We start from the raw sequence: 22,731 nt of genomic DNA, 5'->3' as shown, positions 1-22,731 counted from the left end.
AACAAATAGGGAAAATCAAAAGGAAATGGATGATTTTATCAGGAGGTACCGTATTCCCAAACGAAATCAACATTGGATAAACAAATAGAAATACCAAACAAACCAGAAATTCGTATGGCCACATGGTTTTAGTACAGAATTCTACAACTTTCAAAAAATACTTAAAATTAATATTCCTGAAATTGATCCACAAAACAGCAACAGAAATAACATCACACAATTCATTCTATGAGGATCCAGTTACCAACATTCCAAACCACAAAAAGCTGCTATAGAGAATTACAGAACCTTATGAATATACATGCAAAAATACTCATAAAATACTTCCAAGAACACATGAAAAAAGATCACCAAACATGATCAAGCAGGCTTTGTCTCATAGATGAAGGGATACGTCAAAATACAAAAAACAATAAACATAATCCACCGTACTGAAAAATAGACATGATCATCTCAATACATGCAGAAATGTCCTCTGACAAAATGGAACACACCCCTTGTCCACAAACGTCCTGTAGAGATAAAAGATTCGAGGGATATAACTGAAGGCAGCTTACAGAAAGCCTAGAAGCAAGATCAAATTAAATGGAAAGGAACTCAAACAATTCCAGTAAAATCACGAACAAGCCGAGGATATCCACACTCTGCACATGTCTTCCACATAGTACTTGAAGTCTTAGCTAGATCAATGTAACAGCTGAAGGAGATCAAGGAGATATAAATTGGATAGCAAGGGAAGAAATAAAAATACCCCGTTTGCAATTGATATGATAGTATATATAAGTGCCCCAAGAATTTCCATCAGGGAACTTCTATTACTCATAAACACTTTCCCTAAAGTAGCTGAATACAAAACGAATGCACAAAAATCAATAATCTTCTAGTACACAAATGACAACCTGAACAAAGGAAAAAATCAGGAAATAGACTCAAAAACCTTTCACAATAGACTCAAAAATTATAAACCTCAGTTCTGACTTGTGCTTATATTGTAATGCTAAATAGTGACCCAAAGGCCTGGTTGCCCCCCTAGAGATCAGAGAGTCTGCAAGTACAAAGGTGATACTCTGTAACCTTGCCTCCCAAGTTATCCCTCATTGGTGAATAAAGATGCCCACAGCCCATAGATGGGCAGAAGAGAGATAGGGTTGGGGAGGAGGGTGCCAGAGAAGAACCATGGGGAAAAAGAAGGTGGAAGCAGAGGAAGCCACCATGGGCTGAGAGCCTTAGAATAATGGCCATGTTAGCCGGCTAGTTGGAGCAAAAACAGCCCAGATATAGCATGGCAAAATATAATGGGATTAATAGTTGGGAAATAGACATAATAATAGCATGGGAGATAGATATCTTCCTAAGTCCAGTACTGATAAAGGCTTATTATAAAGATTGTGTGTGTGTGTGTGTGTGTGTGTGTGTGTGTGTGTGTGTGTGTGAGTGTGTGTTTCCTTGGAAGTGAATAATGAAACGCCAGGTAGAAACAACAGTTGGGATTAAATATTTTCCACAACACATTGCACGCAAGTGAAACACCTGTATGATAAAAATTTCAGTCTTTAAAGAAAGAAATTGAAGAAGATAGTAGAATGTGGAAAGATCTCCCATGCACATGGATCACCGCAATTAACATAGAATAATATGGCCTGCCCACAGAAATCTTTATATTCAAATGCATTTTCTATCGAAATATCAGCTTGTAGGTTAAAGACCAGTGTGACAAAGTGAAGTGCAGGCACATGTACCCTTTCCCTGGAAAATTCATGCATTACTAGGGCTGTTTTCTTTACCATCCTGATCTTGTCCATAAATCCTCTGTGCATGGAATTTTAAGTACAACAATGTCACAACAGCATTTTATTTTTCCTGGCTATTGAAATTCTATTGTGCTATCCTATATTTTCACTTACATGACCTGGGACTTATGCTGATGTTTTCATTTATGTTATGGTTGTTAAACTATTTTCAGGAAAATATTCATGCAAAGTATCTGCATTATCTATTTTCTTTCCTATTGTGACCATGATAAATCTTTTGGAGTTTAACTTCATCCATGCTTTCCAACTACCCTGTTCTACTGTTTGTTGTTTCTACAGTGACCTTTGTCACTGGATCTCCCCAGAGAGTTTGCACAGCAGCCTCTCATCATTCTCTGCCCCTTTCGATTTTATCCATCTTTTCATTTCAGTAGTCCTTTTTGTACTTCATGTATATTTTGAGACAAGGTTTGGAAGGAACCCAGACTTTTGACTCATTTTTAGTATTGTGTGTTGGGGATGCAGCAAAAGAAATTGGAATCCCGGCTGTTGGTTGTATTTTTGCTGTGAGTTTGTAGCCCAGGAGGCTTGTATTCCAAGCTAACAAGTGTGGCTGCCTACCTATTATCTGAGGGTTTCAGAACTCACTATCAGACGTCAGGTGCAGAATCCTACCAGAACCAGTTTGGGTCTAGGCTGTCAGTGAGCACATAGGGAGGTTGTGCAGAGCAGGTCCAGGGCAGCCTACCAGCTGGAACTCTGAGGCAGGAAGCCGAGGACTGAGAAGGAGGGAACGAAATCCCCGGGGTCAGGGTTACAGTCGGGTCGGAACATTGAAGACAACAGAAAAAAAAAAAAAAGAGGGAGGAGTCTACAGTAGTAATTAAGGAGGAGAAAGCACTTGTGGGTAAAGTGTTTAGGGGAACTACGTGACTGTAATCAAGGTTCAGTGGGCGGGTCTAGGAGAGCAACTCCTAAGCTCCAGGCCCGAGTGACAGGAGCATCCACCAATCGTCTTGCTACCTTCCGGTTTCCACCTCCTACTTCTCTCTGGATCCCGGAAAAGTCTTCTCAGACGCAGTTCTATGCTTGTGGGCAGCGGAAGTACGGCAGTCAGCTGCACAGCGGCGGGAACCGCAGCTTAGAGGTCCTGGAACCTCCCAGGTCAGAGGAGCTGCGGGGCTGGGAAACGGAAGGGAGCGGAGCTGGGGTGTATTTTCCGCAGCTGACATTAAGGACGCTGCTCTCACAATTCTGTTGTGGTTATCTTACCGTTGTCGGAAAGTTTGAGATTTTGTGAACTGGGATTTGTCGTGATTTTTTTTTTCATTTATTCTACATTTACCAGAATATTTAGTCATAAAATAACTCGTAAAAGGGCAGTTGCATTATCTCGTATTTCCTAATTTGGCAATTACATAGATAGTGGAAAATAAATTAATTCTTGCTTTCTCACTGTCTTGTTTCAATTGCTTATTCAGGAGAATACCTTTGGCGCTGGCTAATAGGCATCCCCAGAGAGCTTTGTATGTAATGTTACATGAGGAACCACTGCAGATTTATTAAACCAAAAATATATTTTATTGAGCGCTACTGTTTATGGTTGTAAATACTAATATTTACTAAGGAGACTTATTAGTGGCCACGAATTTTGCATTTGAGTTGTATGCAGTTTAGGGTGTAAGTAAAACATTCAGAAATATGTCTATATAGGCTGAGTTCTTATGTTACTCCTTAGGTCCAAGCAGGCTCAGTATTGCAGTGTGAGTGTATCAGACCACACTAATTGTATAATTAGAAACCCACTATAGATTAAAATAAAGCTTTAGGAAGCATGTTTTGAATAATTATGATCACTTCATTGTACCAGAAAATTGTCACTTTGGTTTAAGGAAAGCACTCTGCTGTTGTGGTTTGCTTTGGAGTTCTCTCTGAATTTGTGGAATAAAGGCAAGAGCGCTAGATTTGGGCAGAGGGAGGAGTCAGGAGCGAGAGGGGGATTAGATTCAGAGAATAGGTTGAGAGAGGACAGTTGGCGACAGTTGAGCCAGTGGAACCTAAGCAGGGGGGGGGAAGGATGGAACAGTTGAGAGAGTGAGGGAGGAGAAATGAAGATAGGTGGAAAAGGGGACAGTTTAGAGAGACGATGGGGAACTGAGAAGAGTTAGAGGAGACAGGAGATGGAGAGAGGGGAGAAGCTAGGAGTCGTTGTAGGAGAAGGAGAAACTAAAGCATGGAAGAGTTGATATAGTTGGGAGAGTGAGTAAAGAAAAGATGGAAAGAGGGGAGAAGCGAGGAGTCGTTGTGGGAGAAGGAGAAGCTGGAGACCTGGCAAATAAAAGGTGCAAGGGATAGATGGTACTGGGCTTTGTATGTTTAAGTGGGCAATTATATCTTACCAATTGGATCTAAGATTATTGTGTTGTGTGTCCTTTTATGTGAGAGTTTGAGTGTAAGAAAGTGTGTGGCTGGGCTGTGTTTCCGCCAAGATATCTAGCAGATATCTGGGGCACTGAGGTGTAGGACCTAGCAGGGTAAAAAACCAAACATTACCGTTTTATTTATATAAATTACAACAACACTCTGCCCTTATAGATATGGCTAGATTGTTATTTGTATTTTTAGAGTTTGTTATCATTCATTGCTGCAATTGTGAACTTCTTGTAGGAGGAGTGGGAATGCCTAGACCCCACTGACAGGGCTTTCTGCACAGATCTCCTTTTGGACAAGTCGAGCAGTTTGATTTCTATGGGTAACAATAGTTTTCTTGCAGTCTCCGCAGCTCCTCCTCAGGATTCTAGGGAAAATGCCTCTGCATGTGTCTCAGCTGTGTATGAACGAGACTCACATCTCACAGAGTACTGTCAAATCCTTACAGGAAAAGAGACATTTTTATTTGTAATATTTTTTTCTCTCCTTCATGTTTATCCTTTTGGAGGCATCATTTATTGGAGGCATCATGAAAAGTTCTGGGTGCTTTCTGAAGACTCTTTCCCATATGCAGGGGTTACACTCCTCAGCCAGTTCTGCTCACCTATGAATCTGAGAGCCCTGGATGGTGAAGACAGGAAAGTGTAGCAACTTATTCAGGTATGTTAGAGGGATTGAAGAAGGGATGGGGAGGGGCTCAAGTCAGAGTAGAAAGAGAACATGAGATTTGTTTTGCCAGATTCTATTTCCTTCCAAATATTTCTAGCTAATTGCAGTGAGAATAGCGTCAGAATATTCCCATTGTAGGTACTAGAAGACTGTCTATGTAAGGATTAATACACAGAGACAAATGTACTTGAATTAGTCTTGAATGTGCAGGATGCTGTCCCTTCCCAATCACATCCCTGATTATATCTTCTTACCAATATTAAATATTATCGTTGTTAACATATTAATATATTGTTTAGTCAGAACAATCGATGCCTCTTAGTTTTTTCTACTCATAAAGTTTTGGAGCATTTTGTAGTTCCTTTAAGTTATCTTTTATGCTTAATTTCTCTGTATTCTAAAATAATGCAAACAGGATTTTGATAAGATTTGTTTAATATCTTTGCATAGTATTAAACTCTGTCTATATTACCTTCCCACTGATACCTGCTGCTGTGCATCTTCCTGTCAACTGTGCAAGATTTGTAGTGCTATAATTTTAATATTTTGAAATCACCCTTGGGTTTGATCCTTAACTTATTTTAAATTTTTTTTTTTTTTTGGTTTTGATTTCTAAAGAAATTTTAAAATGTCTGTATATTTTGGTATCTCCAATCTTCAAAACATTCTTTTCTATTTCTTCACATGTTTGAATGAGAACATGTTAGCAGTAACTCAGTATTCATGTCTTTTATGTGTTCTTGTGCCTTCTACTGATGTCAGCATCCAGGTTCTTAGAGAAGACATTTTTTTCAATTTTTTAAAAGTTTCATCATTATTATATCTTAATCTTTTTTCACAGTCCATTCACCACCGCCCTACTTCTCCAAGAGGACATCCCCACCCTTCATCCCCACCTCACCAGACTTCCCTGCCCCCTGAGGCCTCAAATCTCTCAAGGATTGGGTGTAAAGACATTTTTTTTTTTTTACTGTAATCTTTACTAGGTTTGAAGAATTTTTTCTTTGTTCTTACTGTTGTTTTTTGAGACACTTTGTCTAGGTAGTCTTGGCAGTCTGGACCTCTGTAGATAAGGCTACCCCTGAACAGAGAGATCCACTGACCCTGCCTCTCCAGTGCTGGGGTACAGGCTTGCACCACCTGGCCTTGCTGACTTGTTCTGACGTGGCCACACTCGAGAATTCTGCATGACGTTTGAGAAGACTGTTTGTCTTCTACTAGTGTGTCGATGGCTTTTTTGAGGCCTCCTCCTCTTTAGTGGTTTTCAGAGCTGTTGTGGTTGTCTTTCTAAATGGTGGATATTGAAACGTATCTGTATCACCATCTCTCTGCTTCCTACAGTCATGCCATGATTGTTTTATGCATTTGGAAACTTTTGTGAAATGCATTCAGGTTGATCATATTGTTTTCTGGAAATATACCATTTGATCATTTGTTAATATTCTTTGTTTTATAAGTTGATAGAGTTTGCTTTTCCTCTTACCTACCATACTTGTTTCCAACGCTCTTCACAGCAAATGCTGAAACAATTTCTTTGGGTCTCAGCGATTAGTATTGTTCTCTATTTTTTAAATAATGTTGGTGGCTTTGTTATGGGCCATAGTGACAGCCTCAAAGCCATTGGTGACTCTGGAGACATGAATCATGATGTCTGGCTATTTTGTTTGTTTTGTTTTTTTAATCGCGGAGTAATTCTCTGTGTACATGTACCACATGTTCTTTATTTATATGTCGGTTGAGGGTCATATATGTTGTTTTCAATTTCTGGCTATTATGGAAAAAGATGCAATGAACATGTTTGATCAAGGGTCCTTGGGTAGGTTGGAGCGTCTTTGTCCTAGAGGAGTATGAGTGGCTCTTGTAGTAGTTTTATTCCAGTCAATTTGAGGAACTGCCACACTGATTCCTTGATAGCTGTACAAGATTGCACTCCCTCCAGCAATGGAGGAATGTTTCTATTACTCCACATCTCTTCAGAATGAGCTGTCACTTGTGTTATTGATTTTATCTATTCTGACAAGTATAAAATAGGATCTCAAAGTAGTTTCAATTTGTATTTTTCTTAAGGCTAAGGATGTTGAACATTTTTTATGTGTTTCTTGGCCATTTGAGTTTTCTCCATTTAGAATCCTCTGTTTAAACTTGTAACCAATTTAATTTAGACTGTTTGTTTTCACATCTAGTTTCTTGAGTCTTGCTATATTTTGAATATTAGTTCTCTATGGGAAGTACAATTGGTAAAATCTTTTCACACTCTATGGTCTTCTGCTTTGTCCAAGTGATGGTGTTCTTTGCTTTATAAAAGCTTTTCAGTTTCCTGAAGTCCCATTTATTAATTGTTGATCTCAGTTCCTATGCTATTTATGTTTGGTTTTGTTTATTTGGTTTGTTGTTTTTGTTTTTTAAAGAATGTCCTCTCTATAACAATATGTTTACTTTTTTCCCCCAGTTTATCTTCTGTCAGATTCAGTGTGTTTGATTTTACATTGCTGTATTTGACCCTCTCGCACTTGAACTTTGTGCTGGTTTATAAGTGAATGGCTCTGCATAGCTGCACAATCCCCATATTACTTTTAGGCTCCATTTTATGTTTAAGTTGCCTTTAGATTGAACTTAATCACGGAAAACCCTCAGCTTGTTTCAGGAACTGAGACAACCATAGCATCCCCAACTCCACCCCTAGTGATAGCCAAGGTCCTGGAGAAAAGTCCCAAAAGGTCCAGATATCTCAAAAGAGATTGCATAAGCTAGCCACCCTTACTCTGCTGTAGGGGTGACAATAAGGTCAGGCTTTAACACCATCTGCTGCTTGGAGAGTTGGAGGGTCCAAGCTCTAGCTCAAATAAAGATGCTTTGGTGTTGTACATGAGTTGGATTCCTGGTGGTCCCTGGTGGTCTGTGACGACCTTGAAATTTGGGTATTACAATAGGTATGTATCTGTTGTGAAAAATATTAAAAAAAAAAAAAAAAGTAACCTTTTACCTTGGGCTAGCACTGGCACTATATGGCCACATGGCACTGTGGGGTACTTTTATCTCAGTGTCTCCACGCTGTCCCCAAGTACTATCTGACCCAGGCGGTCTGTGAGCCCTTCCTGTGTGCCACCTTGCCACACTGGTCTCCCGAGTTAGTTCCAGCACAGGAGGCCCATATGGAACCAATCTAAAATCAGGGCTCTAGAAGTCCAGCAGCAGCTGGCCTATGGCGACTCCCTGCCATGGATTCTGCCCACACTCCCACTAACTGCTCCCTGGTAGTTAAGTTATAACTCCCAACTGTCCAGTGAAATCTAGACTCAATAAACTGTAATTTAACAATGAGATTTATGTGTTAAATTCTCAATTCACAATACATTCACACAGTACACTCACAACCAATTGATAAGGATATAAACTGCCCACCTAGATAAGAGAAATTTAACTATAAAAATCCCTTTCTTAAGAAATATACAAAACTACCTAGGGCCATTTAAGAACACTCGAATCTGGGTCGTCCTCTTTCATCCCCATCATGATTTTCCCACTTTCCCTTCTCTGCTTACAAAAACTTTGACCCTGCCTTAATTTTTTACTGTCCAATCATGGCCTTGATCTAACTTGGGCCAGCCCTCACCTGCATATAGACATCAACCTACATGGGTCCATTTATCAAAAATGAGATGGCCGTATATATTTATGTCTAGATCTTCAATTCATATTCGTTGATCAATGTGGCTATTTCTGCCAATGTTTTTGAGGTTTTTTATCCTGTAGTTTTGTAGAAAATTTGAAATTGGGAATGTTGCAAGAACTCCAAAATGTCTTTTATTGTTCAGGATTGTTTTAGCTATTGTGCATTTTTTGCTTATGTATAAGAAAGTATAATTGCCCATTTAAAATCTGGGAAGAATTGTGTTGGAATATGGATGAGGAATGACTTGAATCTGAAGACTCCTTTTGTTAGGATGGCCTTTTTTTTTAGTATCTTAGTTCTTGATCCATGAGCATTGGAGATCTTTCCATCTCTTAATATTGTCTTCAATTTCTTCAAAGAATTGAAGTTTTTATTATGTAAGTCTTTTACTTGCTTGCAGAAACATTTGCCATGGTATTTTCTCTTCATGTTTGTTTATCCTTTTGGCAGATGTGACCTTCTTTCATTTTTGTTCCATGAAAAGTTCCAGGTACTTTCTGAAGTATCTCCTTCCCATATGCAGGTCTCCCACTGCCCAACCAGATCTGCTCACCTGTGAATCAGAACTACGAGCCCCGGATGGTTAAATCACAGTAGACTATACCCAAGGAGTCAGGAATTCATGGAGGGGTAGGGCTGAAGTGACAGCAGAAAGTGGATATGAAATTTGATTTTTCAGTTTTTCTTTCATTAATGATTCTAGAAAATTTCACTGAGAATAGTATTATGTGTGGTGATACAGTTTCCAATTATAGGATGAACAGTAAGCAAGCAGGTATTCTCAGTGTCTGGTTAGTTTTGAGTCTCTGAAATGATTGTTGCCCATTAAAGTGTGTTTGACCCAGACTGAAATCAGTACCGGGCTATGGTTGTGAATGGAAATATTTGAACATATATCAAAGGTCAGTAGTGGATTCCCTTGTAAGGTCCATGATATTTTTGACTTTTGATCTGGTTTCTGTATAGGCCACACTTTTTTTTCCTGTGTAGCTGGCTTCATTTTGCTCCAGAAAACTTTCTGTTATGCACAAAATAATCTATGATACCACTATTCCATCATCGGGTAGCCCTTGATTGGGATTGTAGCACACAGGATCCAAATCCTGTATATGACCACTGATACCTCTGCCCCCTGCCCAGGTCTGCATAGCAGTTTTTTGAGGCTTTGAATGCTATGAACAGTGAGTCCTAAGTGTTGTAGACTGGGTGAGAGGTCTAATCTGAGTTGTCGTTGTTGTTGTTGTTGTGTTTTCTCAGGAATTTTCCCTTGCTTTTAGAGTATTCAATATTGTCCTCTTTAGTGTTTTTTCTGTCTTTGAATTGTGTACTAATTGATGCACTGTGTTGAGTTAGGACTAGTTAGAGTGGATTATTTTTCACTGTTTGCTTCAGCTTTGTGTTTCTTTGTCTTTATTATTCTGAAGTATGTTCCTTCTGTCCTCACATTCTTATCTTTATTATTCTGAGATATATTCCTTCTGTCCTCCCATTTTTATCTTTATTATTCTGAGATATATTCCTTCTGTCCTCACATTTTTATCTTTATTATTCTGAGGTATGTTCCTTCTGTCCTCGCATTCTTGAGAGCTTTCGTACTGTGCAAATACCATAGTTTAGCACAAGGCTCTCATGTATCTATTGTCATAGTCCCTTTTCTTCTTCTCTCACTGAGTCTCTGTATTTGATATCTGACATTGATTTGTTTGTAAGTATTAAGTATTGAAACAGTCTTGCAGTCTTGGTGTTAATTCAGCTTTCCTTCTATTTCAGTGTAGTTTAGAACAATCTCTATGTCTGTAAATCATGGCAACTGGTCTGTGATTTTTGTCTCCACATGTTTATTTGGGGTCACCTGTGTTGCCTGTTTAGATAACACCAGCTTTGTCTGATGACTTTCTAACGGTTCTCTCTGTGTTTATGGCATTATTCTCCTTTTGCCTTTAGTATAAGCTTTGTCTAAGGGAAGGAGAATTCCATGCTAATCTGTCCAGTCCTCTGACAGTTGGAGGAAACTCTTCCTGGTTCAGTCTGAGCATTGCTTGATGCAGTTTCTCATTTTACAGTGTAGGAGGTGGATTCATTCACTTATTTCTAGGAACTTTTCAATTGTGATTCACTTGTATATGACCCTCTTCTGTGCTGCATATCATATGGTAACACTGATGTCATTGTCATACATGCAATATCCCCTTTTTAGCTCTAGTTCTAATACAGAGAGTCACTCTTGCAGTTTCTAGTAGGTGAACATTGCTTTGTCAGTACTTTAATCTCTGCCAAGACACACATCTATTACATTGTATTATTTTTGAGTCAATTTCATTAAATTCGATATAACTCTTGAAATATCTTTTTAAATTCTATTTGTATTTTTACTTTTCAAAAAATATTAATTTATTTTATGTATATGACTGCTGTCTCTGCATTATACCTGCATACGTGCCTGCCAGGAAAGGGTATCAGATCACATTGTATATGGTTATGGTCCACCATATAGTTGCTGGGAATTGAACTCAAGGACCATTGGAAGAGTAGACAGTGCTTTTACCCACTAAACCATCTCTTTAGCCCCAACTGCAGTTTAAGTGACATCACAGATCTGAACTGGAGGGAAACTAAAAATGTAGAGATGGTGGCCAATCCTTTATCTGCTGCACAGAAAATTCATGGTGGAGAAAGACCTTCTGAATGTATGCAGTGTAGTAATTCTATACATTGTTTATTAAAGGACAGCAATGCTTAACTGCTGAGAACTCTTTGTAGCACTTCAAGAAAACTTTTCTCTTTGAAATAATGCCATAACCACAAACCTATCTCTAATATCTTAGATCTCTTTTACCTCAGAAAGCATTTTGTCCACAGCATATAATAAATAGGTAGTTGTCAATTTCAAGGTCTCTTAATATTTAGGAATTGTGATGTGGTATGCTCACAGGAAGAATGGAACATCTAGACTGTCTTCAGAAGACATTGTACATGGATGTGATGTTGGAGAATTATAGCAATCTATTTTTTGTAGGTAAGGATGCTCTTCTTATACAATTCCTGATACATCCTCTCTATTTACCTGTCGTGTGTGTGTGTGTGTGTGTGTGTGTGTGTGTGTGTGTGTAAAACTCTGTGTACTGTCTTAAAACTCCCAGAAATGAGGGAAATATTGGTTATCAATATAATCCACCACAATGCTTCCTTCCTATTGTTTTGATGTTCTCTGGAAGTGGGACCAGCGTTATATTCTGCATGTTCTCTGAAGCTGTCTTATTTTCTTCCTAAGGAAAAGATAACCAGACTAGATGCAACAGTGATGTTAGTACACTAGATAGAGTGGTGGGAGCAGTGGCAGTAGCTCAGGTGATGTAGCAGTGCAAGCCATGTGACCAATCAGTAGCACCCCTCCATGGTCTGTGTGTCATCTCCTGCCTCCAAGATCCTCGCAGAGCATTTTCAGTATTCATACACTACAGCACAGTTGGAGAATCATCTGTAGACTCCTCTTTGTATACTGGCACTGTAATGTGTTAAAAATCCAGATGAGTTCTGAAGACTGTTTTTCTTATATTTCAGTCTAACTGATAAGCCAAACCTGATCCCCTGTGAAGAACAAAAGAATCCTATAAGGTGGAGAGAAAGAATGTAGCAAAAGATCATGTATATTTTGGAGGAATTGAGGTAGGATCAGTGAAGTGTTCAAGTGACAGTGGAAATAGGATGGGGAGGGGCACTGAAGAGATGTCACCATAGTGAACAGCACATGCTCATCTTAAACAACCATGAGTATAGTCCTCAGCATCCCCATAATATCAGCCATTATTCTGTACATTCTTTTCCAAGAGATCTAATGCCTTCTTTGGACCTCAGCAGCCACCATGCACAAACACAGAGCTCATACATACATAATGCAAAGCACTACTACCTGTGAGCTAAAACAAAAACATGATAAACATTTTTCAAAGCAGTGAAACCAAATGGGACACAGAGTTGGTTTTACCCCATTCTGTTTAAATAGAAATGGTTTTGGAATATTCTACTGTGAATCATCTCATGATTAACTTGTTACACACTTTACTGACTTCCTGTATAATAATTAATACCAACAGAAAATCCAATTTATTTGACTGAATATATATGATGATATCATTATTCCACTAATATCACTTTTTTGGTGTACATATCAATAATATCTAAATTTTGTTACTTCTTTTAAGCATTATTGTCTCAAGGTTTCTTTCTTGATATTTTACCTTTGAAGGCTTCAGTACTTCCTTTATATTCTTTTCCTTTTGTGGTAAGTTTCCCTATTTCCTGATACAATGACATCAGGACGTTGATAAGGATTATCTAGTATCTCTGCAGAATACGAAACTGTCCATCTTACCTTACCATCGTTTTCTCCAGTTTTTTCCTAATGGTTTCAACTGAAATAATTTTAATTGATTTTGCAGTCTTTCCAATATTTTGAAGGTCTTGAATGCTTTGTGCTTTGTCAAAATCCTACATGTAGGCAGGTTTACCTTGGTCATAAACAAGTTGCTTTGTCTCTTTACAAAACACAAACCTTCTTGCAAGTGAACAAGTTGTTCACTGGACTTGCATGGTGACTGAAGGAAGTTGGATCCCCACTAATTCTGTGTCCCTCAGTTTTTTCTGTTGCTTTCTCTCAAAGATAAATTACCAAAGAACCTTGAGTGTGGACACTGACTATCAGAGATGATATTCTTCATGCACATTGAGAACTTTGTTTATGAGATTCTAGACAGAAGATTGGTTTCAGAATGATTCACAAAATCAGGACCAACTATGATGAGTGCTGCTCACACACCAGCTGATCCTGCCCCTCCTTTTTTTCCTCCCTCCAAGGACCTTCCCTTCCTCCCTCTACCCATGTTTTTATTTTGTGCCCCTTTCTATTTAGGATTGAAGCATCCACACTTCAGTCTTCCTTCTTCATGAGCTTCATATGATCTGTGAGTTGTATCATGGGTATTCTGAGATTTTTTTCCTAATATCATTGAGTGCATACCATATGTGTTCTTTGTGTCTGGGTTACCTCACTCAGGATGATATTTTCTAGTCCATCCATTTGCCTGCAAATTTTATGAAGGGTCAGAGGTTCCCTGAGGAGAGGGCATTGATAAATATGCAGCTCCAGTTGTAGTAGAAACTCCTGTATATTGGAGTTGCCAGGATCATGGGATAAGGACAATGACAGGTATGGAATCCAACTGGCTGAGATTCTGAGACAAGTTGTGTGTAGATAGTAAGAGAATCAAGCTACACAATGGTATGGGTTTTATGACATAAAACACTAAGGTGTTTGTATATTTGATTCTGGATTTCATTTGCTTTTACTGTAACTGTGCCAAAGCATCTTAGAATAAGAGTATAACATACTTCGTTTGAGTGGCAGCTACAGTTAAAAGATGGTTTTTAAGGAAACATCTGAGTTTTAAGTGATTTTTTTTCTAGAAAAACAAAAAGGGCTATGGGGGGCATTTAAAGTTGAATTTTAGGATCAACAAGAAAGGAAAAGGTTATGATTGATAGACCATAATACTGGTTGATGTTTGTCAACACAACAAAACTTAAGAGTCTTTTTGGAAGAGTTAACCTCCAAGAAAGTATTGCCTTCATCTTGTTAGTCTATGAGATGTCTATATGCTATTTTCATGATTAATGATTGATGTAGGAGGAACCAGCTTACTGGATATCGATACCTCTGAGAAAGCTGTCCATGGTTGTATAAGAAAGCAAGGTGTCCTTGGACAGTAACTCAGTGATCTCTGCTATGGTCCCTGCCACCAGGTTCCTCCTTTGGTTTCCCTCAGTGATGCACTGTACCTTGGAGGATGAAATAAACCCTGTTCCTTCCCAAGTTGTGTTGTTGTTTGTTTGTTTGTTTGTTTGTTTGTTTGTTTTGCCTGCCAAGGACAAGCTTCACTTGGAGAGGGGTTCTGAGAGAAGATTTGACTCAGTGTCAATTGTGGGTCTAACCTGACAATCTGTGTTCTCCATGATACAGATTTTCAGTCTGTTTTCTATGTTATGCTTTCTCTCTGGAGATTTCTCTTTTTATATTCTGCTTGCTTGCTATTCTAAAAAATTTCTCTGTCTATGTCCTGCTTGTGTGTGTGTGTATCCTCCAAGCAGTTCTTTTGATCCAAAAAAAATTCTCTGGATAACTCATCTCCTGCAGAAACATGCCCCGTCTTTTATTTTACATATCGATCTATTCATTTACACAGTTGCCTTTTGATTGTCCTGTGAAGCAACATTCCATGACCCCAACCCCCAGCCCTTTGATTCTGAACAGAACAAACCTACAGTCTTTCTTAACATTGCAAAAGAATTCAAAGTTCTGTCTGCTGTTGCTAAGCACAGATGATTAGCTATTTGGTAGGCCCCTGCCCTGAAATTACCATTGCCCCCACACCTGAGCCTAATCTTGCTCTGTTCTAGGCTGATTCTGAACTCAGTAAGCTTCCTGCCTTTGTATCTTTTTGACAAGCTGCTTCATTAATGCAGCTGCCTTTGTTTTGTTTTGTTTTTAGATTCATGAAGCCCCTCAAAATTTATATTACATCCTTATAATTTTGCATAGTTTCCTGACTGAAAGAAATGCAGGGATGGAAATGGAGAAGAGCCTGAGGAAAGAAGGTCCAGCGTCAGGCCCAAAGTGGGATCCAGCTCAAGGGAAGGACCCAAGACCTGACATTACTGAGGCTATGGGGCGTTCACAAAAAGGAATCTATCATGACTGCCCTTCAAAAGACCCAACAAGCAGCTAAAAAAAGTCAGATGCTGCTCTGTAAACTCAACCAATGAACATTAGTTGCTAACCCCTCTGGTTTAGTTAGGGAAATGCTGGAGGAAGCTGAGGAGGAGGGGGAACAGTCTCAATTAACCTGGACCCCGGAGATCTCTCAGAAACTAGATCACCAACCTGGCAACACATACCAGCTAAGATGAGGCCTCCAACACATATACAGCAGAGGACTCCTGGTCTGGGTTCAGTCAGAGAAGATACACCTAACCGTCAAAAGGCTGGAGGCCCCAGGAAGTTTAGAGGTCTGGTGGGGTGACATCATTATGGAGACAAGGATTAGGAGGGAGTGGAGTGGGGTGCAGGGAGGATGTTTGGGATGTGGAAATATCAGAGGGTGAACAGGGAGAGGAATTAAATCTGGAGTGTAAAAATAAATTAAAAAATATTGCAAATGCTATCCCCTTTTTTGGTTTCCCCTCCAGAAACCCCCTATCCTATCCCCACTTCCTCTGCTTCTCTGAGGGTGCTCCCCCACCCACCCACTCCTGCTTCCCCTCCCTAGCATTACCCTATAATGGGGCATCAAACCTTTACAGGATTAAGGGCCTCTCCTCCCATTGATGCCCAACAAGGCCATCGTCTACTACACATGCGGCTAGAGCCATTAGTCCCTCCACATATATTCTTTGGTTGGTGGTTTAGTACTTGGGATCTCTGAGGGGTGGAGGGTCTGGTTTGTTGGTATTGTTGTTCTTCCTATGGGGTTGCAAATCTCTTCAGCTCCTTCAATCTTTTCTCTTAACTCCTCCATTGGGGACCCCATTCTCAGTTCAATGGATGGCTGCAAGCTATTTGTCAGGCTCTGCCAGAGCCTCTCAGGGGATAGCTATATCAGGCTTCTGTCAGCACGCACTTCTTGGCATCTGCAGAAGTGTCTGGGTTTGGTGACTCTATATTGGATGAATCCACAGGTGAGGTAGTCTCTGCTTGGCCTTTCCTTCAATCTCCGTATTTCCTCCTGTGAGTATTTCATTCTTCTAAGGACTGAAGGATCCACAATTTGGTCTTCCTTCTTAAGCTTCAAATGGTTTGTGAATTCTTTCTTGGGTATTCCTAGCTTTTGGGCTAATATCCACTTATCAGTGAGTGCATAACATGTATGTTTTTCTGTTAGATTATCTCATTCTGGATGGTATTTTCTAGTTCCATCCATTTGCCTATGAATTTCATAAAGTCATTGTTTTTAATAGCTGACATTGTGTTAATGTACCCCATTTTCTGTATCCATTCCTCTGTTGAAGGACATCTGGGTTTTTTATAGCTTCTGGCTATTATATATAAGGCTGCTATGAACATAATAGATCACATGTCCTTGTTGGAACATCTTTTGGATATATGCCCAGGAGTGGTATAGTTGGGTCCTCAGGTAGTTCTATGTCCTCTTTTCTGAGGAACCTCCAGTCTGATTTCCAGAGTGGTTGTACTAGCTTGCAATCTCACCAACAATGGAGGAGGGTTCCTATTTCTCCACATCCTGGCCAGCATCTGCTGTCGCCTGAGTTTTGTTTTTTTTTTTTTTTTTTTTTTTTTTATCTTAGCCATTCTGACTGGTGTGAATTATAATCTCAGGGTTGTTTGGATTTACATTTCCCTGATGACTAAGGCTGTTGAACATTTCTTTAGGTGCTTCTTAGCAATTAGATATTCATCAGTTGAGAATTCTTTGTTTAGTTCTGTAGCCCATTTTTTTAATAGGGTTATTTGGTTCTCTGGAGTCTGACTTCTTGAGTTCTTTGTGTATTTTGATATTAGCCCTGTATCAGATGTAGGGTTGGCTCACAATCTGCAAGTGTAATGCGGGTCAGGGGAGAGGTGGCAGCAGAATTGAGGTCTCTCTGGGACTGCAGACTGCTCTGGGAAGTTTGGCTTGGCCCAAAGGGCTCAGCAAGCATAGAAGATAAGTGGGGCAGATGTTTCTTGATAAAATTGTTACCACATTCATCGAATTTCCAGTGTTTCTCATTTGTATGAGTATTTTGATGTAATCTAAGAGCTGAATTAATGGTAAAGGATTTCTCACATTCATAGCATTTTTAAGGCTTGTCTCCTATGTGGATTATCTAATGTCTCCTAAGTTGTTGTTTCCGGATAAATCCTTTGAAACATTTCTTACATTTGAATTTTTTCTCTTATTATGAATTTCTGATGTTTTCTAATATCTGAGCAGCAAATTAAGGATTTACCATAATCCTTAAACTTAAATTTGTAAGTTTTTTCTCCAGCATGGATTCTGTATTGTCTTTCAAAGTTTGATGGACTATAAGAGCACTTACCAATTTGACACAGTCTTCGTTTTTTTCCCCCCACAATGCATATAGTTATGTATAGTAGGTCTCTATGGGATGTAGGGTTGGTAAAGGTTTTTTTTTTTCCCAATCTGTTGGTTGCCATTTTGTCCTATTGGCAGTGTCCTTTGCCTTACAGAACCTTTTCAATTTTATGAGATCCCATTTGCCTGTAGTTGATCTTAGAACTGAGCCATTGGTGTTCTGCTCAAGAAAATTTCCTCTGTGCCGACATGTTCAAGGCTCTTCCCCAATTCCTCCTCTAATAGATTCAGTGTATCTGGTTTGATGTGGAGTTCCTTGATCTACTTGGACTTGAGCTTTATACTCTTTGATAAGAATAGGTCAGTTTGCATTCTTCTACCTGCTGACCAGACCCTTGAACCAGCACCATTTGTTGAAAATGCTGTTTGTTTTCCAATGGATTGTTTTGGATCCTTTGTCAAAGATCAAGTGATCATAGGTGTGTGGGTTTGTTTCTACGTCTTCAGTTCTATATCATTCATCTACCTGCCTGTCTCTATACCAATACAATGGTTTTTTTTTTTTGTTTTTTTTGTTGTTGTTGTTGTTTTTTTTTTTTTTTTTTTTTTTTTTTTTTTTTTTGCTATTGCTCTGTAGTACAGCTTGAGGTCAGGGATGGTGATTCCCCAGAAATTCTCATTTTGTTGAGCATAGTTTTCACTACCCTGGGTTTTTTGTTGTTCCAAATGAACTTGAGAGTTGTTCTTTCTATCTCTGTGAAGAATTGAGTTGTAATTTTGATGGGATTGCATTGAATCTGTAGATCGCTTTCAACAAGATGGCCATGTTTACTATGGTAATCCTCCAGATCAATGAGCATGGGAGATCTTTCCATGTTCTAAAGTCTTTAATTTCTTTCTTGAGACACTTGAAGTTCTTGTCATACAGATCTTTCATTTGCTTGGTTATAGTTACACCAAGATATTTTATATTATGTGTGACTATTTTGAAGTGTTTCCTTTCCCTAATTTCTCTCTAAGCCCATTTATCCTTTGAGTAGAGAAAGGTAACTGATTTGTGAGACTTAATTTTACAACCAGCTATGTTGCTGAAGTTGTTTATCTGCTGTAGGAGTTTTCTAGTGGATCTTTTTGAATCACTTATGTATACTATCATATCATCCACAAATAGTGATACCCTGACTTCCTCCTACCCAATTTGTATTCCTTTGATCGCCTTTTGTTGTCTAATTACTCTGGTTAGAACTGCCAATACTATATTGAATAGATAAGGGGTGAGTGACAGCCTTGCCTTATCCCTGATTTTCATGGGATTGCTTCAAGTTTCTCTCCATTTAGTTTGATGTTGCCTATTTTTTTTTTTTTTTTGCTCTGTATTGCTTTTATTATGTTTAGGTATGGATTTTGACTTTCTGTTCTATATTGTAAAAGTCTTTTTCAGCATTTAATGATATGATCATGTGGGTTTTTTTCCCTTTGTGCTTGTTTATATAGTAGATTATGTTGATGGAATGGAATTCCATATATTGAACCATCCCTGCATTGCTGAGATGAAGCCTACTTGTTCATAGCAAATGATCATTTTGATTTCTTCTTGGATTCGGTTTGCAAGAATTTTATTGAGTATTTTTTTATCAATATTCATAAGGGAAATTAGTCTGAAGTTCTCTTTCTTTGTTGGCTCTTTGTGGTTTAGGTATCAGCATAACTGTAGCTTCATAGAATGACTTGTGTAGTGTTCCTTCTGTTTATATTTTGTGGAATACTTTGTGAAGTATTGGTATTATGTCTTTTTTGAAGTTCTGATAGAATTCTGCACTAAACCCATGTAGTCCTGGGCTTTTTTGGTTGGGAGACTTTTAATGGCTGCTTCTATTTCCTAAGGGATTATGCTACTGTTTTAGATGTTTCATCTTGACTTAACTTTGGTATCTGATATCTGTCTAGAAAATTGTCCATTTCATCCAGGTTTTCTAGTTTTGTTGAGTATAGACTTTTGCAGTTTGTTTGTTTTTTTTTTTTTTTTTTTTTTTTTTTTTTTTTTTTTTTTTTTGGAGCTGGGGACCGAGAGTATAGACTTTTGTAGTAGGATCGGATAATTTTTTTAATTTCCTCAGTTTCTCTTGTTATGTCTCCAATTTCATTTCTGATCTTGTTAATTTGGATACACTCTCTGTGCCCTCCAGTTAGTCTGGTTAAGGGTTTATCTATCTTGTTGATTTATCTCAAAGGACCAGCTCCTAGTTTTGTTGATTCTTTGTATATTTCTGTATCTGCTTGGTTGATTTCAGCCCTGAGTTTGATTATTTCCTGCCATCTACTCCTCTTGGGTGTATTTGCTTCTTTTTGTTCTGACCTTTCAGATATTTTAAATTGCTAGTGTATGATCTCTCCAATTTCTTTATGGAGGTACTCAGAGCTCTAAGGTTTCCTCTTAGCACTGCTTTCATTGTGTCCCATAAGTTTTGGTATGTTGTACCTTCATTTTCATTAAATTCTAAAAAGTCTTTAATTTCTTTATTTCTTCACTGACCAAGTTATCATTGAATAGAGAGTTGTTCAGCTTCCGGGAATATATGGGCTTTCTGTTGTTTTTGTTTTTATTGAAGACCAGCCTTAGTCCATGGTCATCCAATAGAATAATGGGGCTAATTCAATCTTCTTCTATCTGTTGACGATTGTTTGCTGTGTCTAATTATATGATCAATTTTAAAGAAGGTACCATGAGGTGCTCATAAAAACATACATTCTTTTGTTTTAGGGTAAAATGTTCTGTAGATATCTGTTACTTCCATTTGGTTCATAATTTCTGTTAGTTTCACTGTGTCTTCTGTTTGGTTTCTGTTTCCATGATCTGTTCATTGGTAAGAGTGGAGTGTTGAAGTCTCCTACTAGTATTGTGTTAGGTTCAATGTGTGCTTTCTGTGTTAGTAAAGTTTTACAAATATGGGTGCCTTTACATTTGGAGCATAGATGTTCAGAATTGAGAGTTCATTGTAGTGGATTTTTCCTATGATGTGTATGTATTATCCTTCCCCATCTTTTTTGATAATTTTAGGTTGAAAGTCTATTTTATTGAACATAAGAATTGCTACTCCACCTTCTTTTTTTGGACCATTTGCTTGGATAATTTATTCCAGCCTTTTACTTTGAGATAGTGTCTGTCTTTGTCACTGAGGTATGTTTCTTGTATGCAACAAATGCTGGGTCCTGTTTATATATTAGGCTGTTAGCCTATCTTGGTTTATTGGAGAATTGAATTGGGTCCATTGATTTTGAGAGATATTAGGGACCAGTGATTGTCCCTTCCTGTTATTCTTGTTGTTAGAGGTGGAATCATGTTTGTTTTTCTTCTTTTGGGTTTGTTATGAAAAGATTAATTTCTTGCTTTTTCTTGGATGTAGTTTTTCTCTTTGTGTTGTACTTTTCCCTCTATTATCTTCTGTAGGGCTGGATTAGTGGAAAGATATTGTTTAAATTTGGTTTTGTCTTGGAATTCCTTGGTTTCTCCATCTATGGTAATTGAGGATTTTGCTGCGCATAGTAGCCTGAGCTGACATTTTTGTTCTCTTAAGGTTTGTATGACATCTGCCAAAGATCATCTGGCTTTTAGAGTCTCTGTTGTGAAATCTGGTGTAATTCTGATAGGTCTGCCTTTATATGTTACTTGACCTTTTTCCCTTATAGCTTTCAATATTCTTTCATTGTTCTGTGCATTTGGTGTTTTAAGAGGAATTTCTTTTCTGGTCCCATCTGATTGTTGTTTTGTAGGTTTCTTAAATGTTTATGGGTATCTCTTTCTTTAGGTTAGGAAAGTTTGCTATCTATATTTTTGAGGGAGATTTTGCTGGTCCTTTGAGTTGGGAATCTTTACTCTCTTGTATACTTGTAATACTTAGGTTTTGTCCTTTCATCGTGTCCTGGATTTCTTGATTGTTTTGAGTTGGGAGATTTTTTCTTTTTGTATTTTTCTTGATTGTTGTGTAGTTTCTTCTTTGGTATCTTCTATACTGGAGATTCTCTCTTCTATCTCTTGTATTCTGTTGGTGATGCTTATATCTGTGACTCCTACTCTCTTTCCTAGGCTTTCATCTCTTGAGTTGTCTCCCTTTGTGTTTTCCTTAATGTTTCTATTTACATATTTAGATTCCAGAAGGTTTTGTTCAATTCTTTCACCTATTTGATTGTATTTTTCTATATTTAAGGAATTTATGTGTTTCTTTTTTAAGGGCTTCTAATTGTTTACCTGTGTTCCCCTGAATTTCTTTAAGGGAGTTATTTATATCTTTCTTAAAGTTCTCTATTATCATCATGAGATGTGATATTAAATTAGAATCTTGCTTTACAGGTGTTTTGGGGTATCCAGGGCTTGCTGTGGTGGGTGACTGAGTTCTCATGTTGCTACTAGTGTTGGTTTCTGTTGCTTATATTCTTGCATTTGCCTCTTGCCATCTGGTTATCTCTGGTGATAACTGGCCTTGCTGTCACTGACTGAACCCTTGCCCTCTTGTGAGCCTATGATCTTGTGTATGTCAGGACTCCTGGCAGTCAAACTCTTTCTGTGTGTGGGTAGGTATGGGAAGCTGGAGCACATAGCCTCTGCCTCAGGACACAGGTCACACCAGAAAGAATATGGGTCTATGGCTGGGTAGGCTTCATGTACCCCCTGGGTCCCTCTGATCCAAGTTAGGCCAGGTATTGGGGTGGGGGTTGGGACCTCACCTTGATCAGAATGTGTCAGAACTCATGGGTAGCAAGCTGTCTATAGGTGTAGCCTGAGTGGGTGGGGATGATCCAGAGCATGGGCTGTGCTCCCAGGCACAGGTGCAGACTGTTAGGCTTCCTGTGTTTCCTTAAGGTATTTTTTTTATTACTTCTTTAAAGGCCTCTATTATTTTTATAAAATCATTTTCTTGTGTTTGGTTATTCTAGGATATCCAGGGCTTGCTGTAAATATGCTTTTGCTGTTTTATAGTCCTGGCTTTTGTTGATTGTGTTCATTAGAGGGCCGTTAGTCATCTAGCTGGTTTTGGTCAAAGAAGTCTCATCTTGTATATGGTAAATTTTGATGGTCCTGGTGTGGCAAGCTTCTGATGGGTAGCCTTGGTCTCTATGTTTC

The 22,731-nt window shown here is 38.5% G+C and overlaps 1 protein-coding gene across 1 annotated transcript in view; it reads left to right on the top strand.

Annotated features, from left to right (window-relative positions):
• Positions 1-2,811: 2,811 nt before the first annotated feature.
• The window catches only part of LOC116899059 (zinc finger protein 260-like), a 36,504-nt gene continuing 16,584 nt past the window's right edge, over positions 2,812-22,731 (top strand). Inside the window, exons 1-2 of the mRNA XM_032900530.1 lie at positions 2,812-2,915; positions 4,719-4,841. The gene's annotated coding sequence lies outside the window, so the exon portion shown is untranslated. The remainder of the gene's footprint in view (positions 2,916-4,718; positions 4,842-22,731) is intronic.

This window comes from Rattus rattus, chromosome 4, assembly GCF_011064425.1.
Source record: "Rattus rattus isolate New Zealand chromosome 4, Rrattus_CSIRO_v1, whole genome shotgun sequence".
In the NCBI taxonomy this organism is placed as follows: domain Eukaryota; kingdom Metazoa; phylum Chordata; class Mammalia; order Rodentia; family Muridae; genus Rattus; species Rattus rattus.
This window is presented reverse-complemented; position numbering and strand designations above follow the sequence as displayed.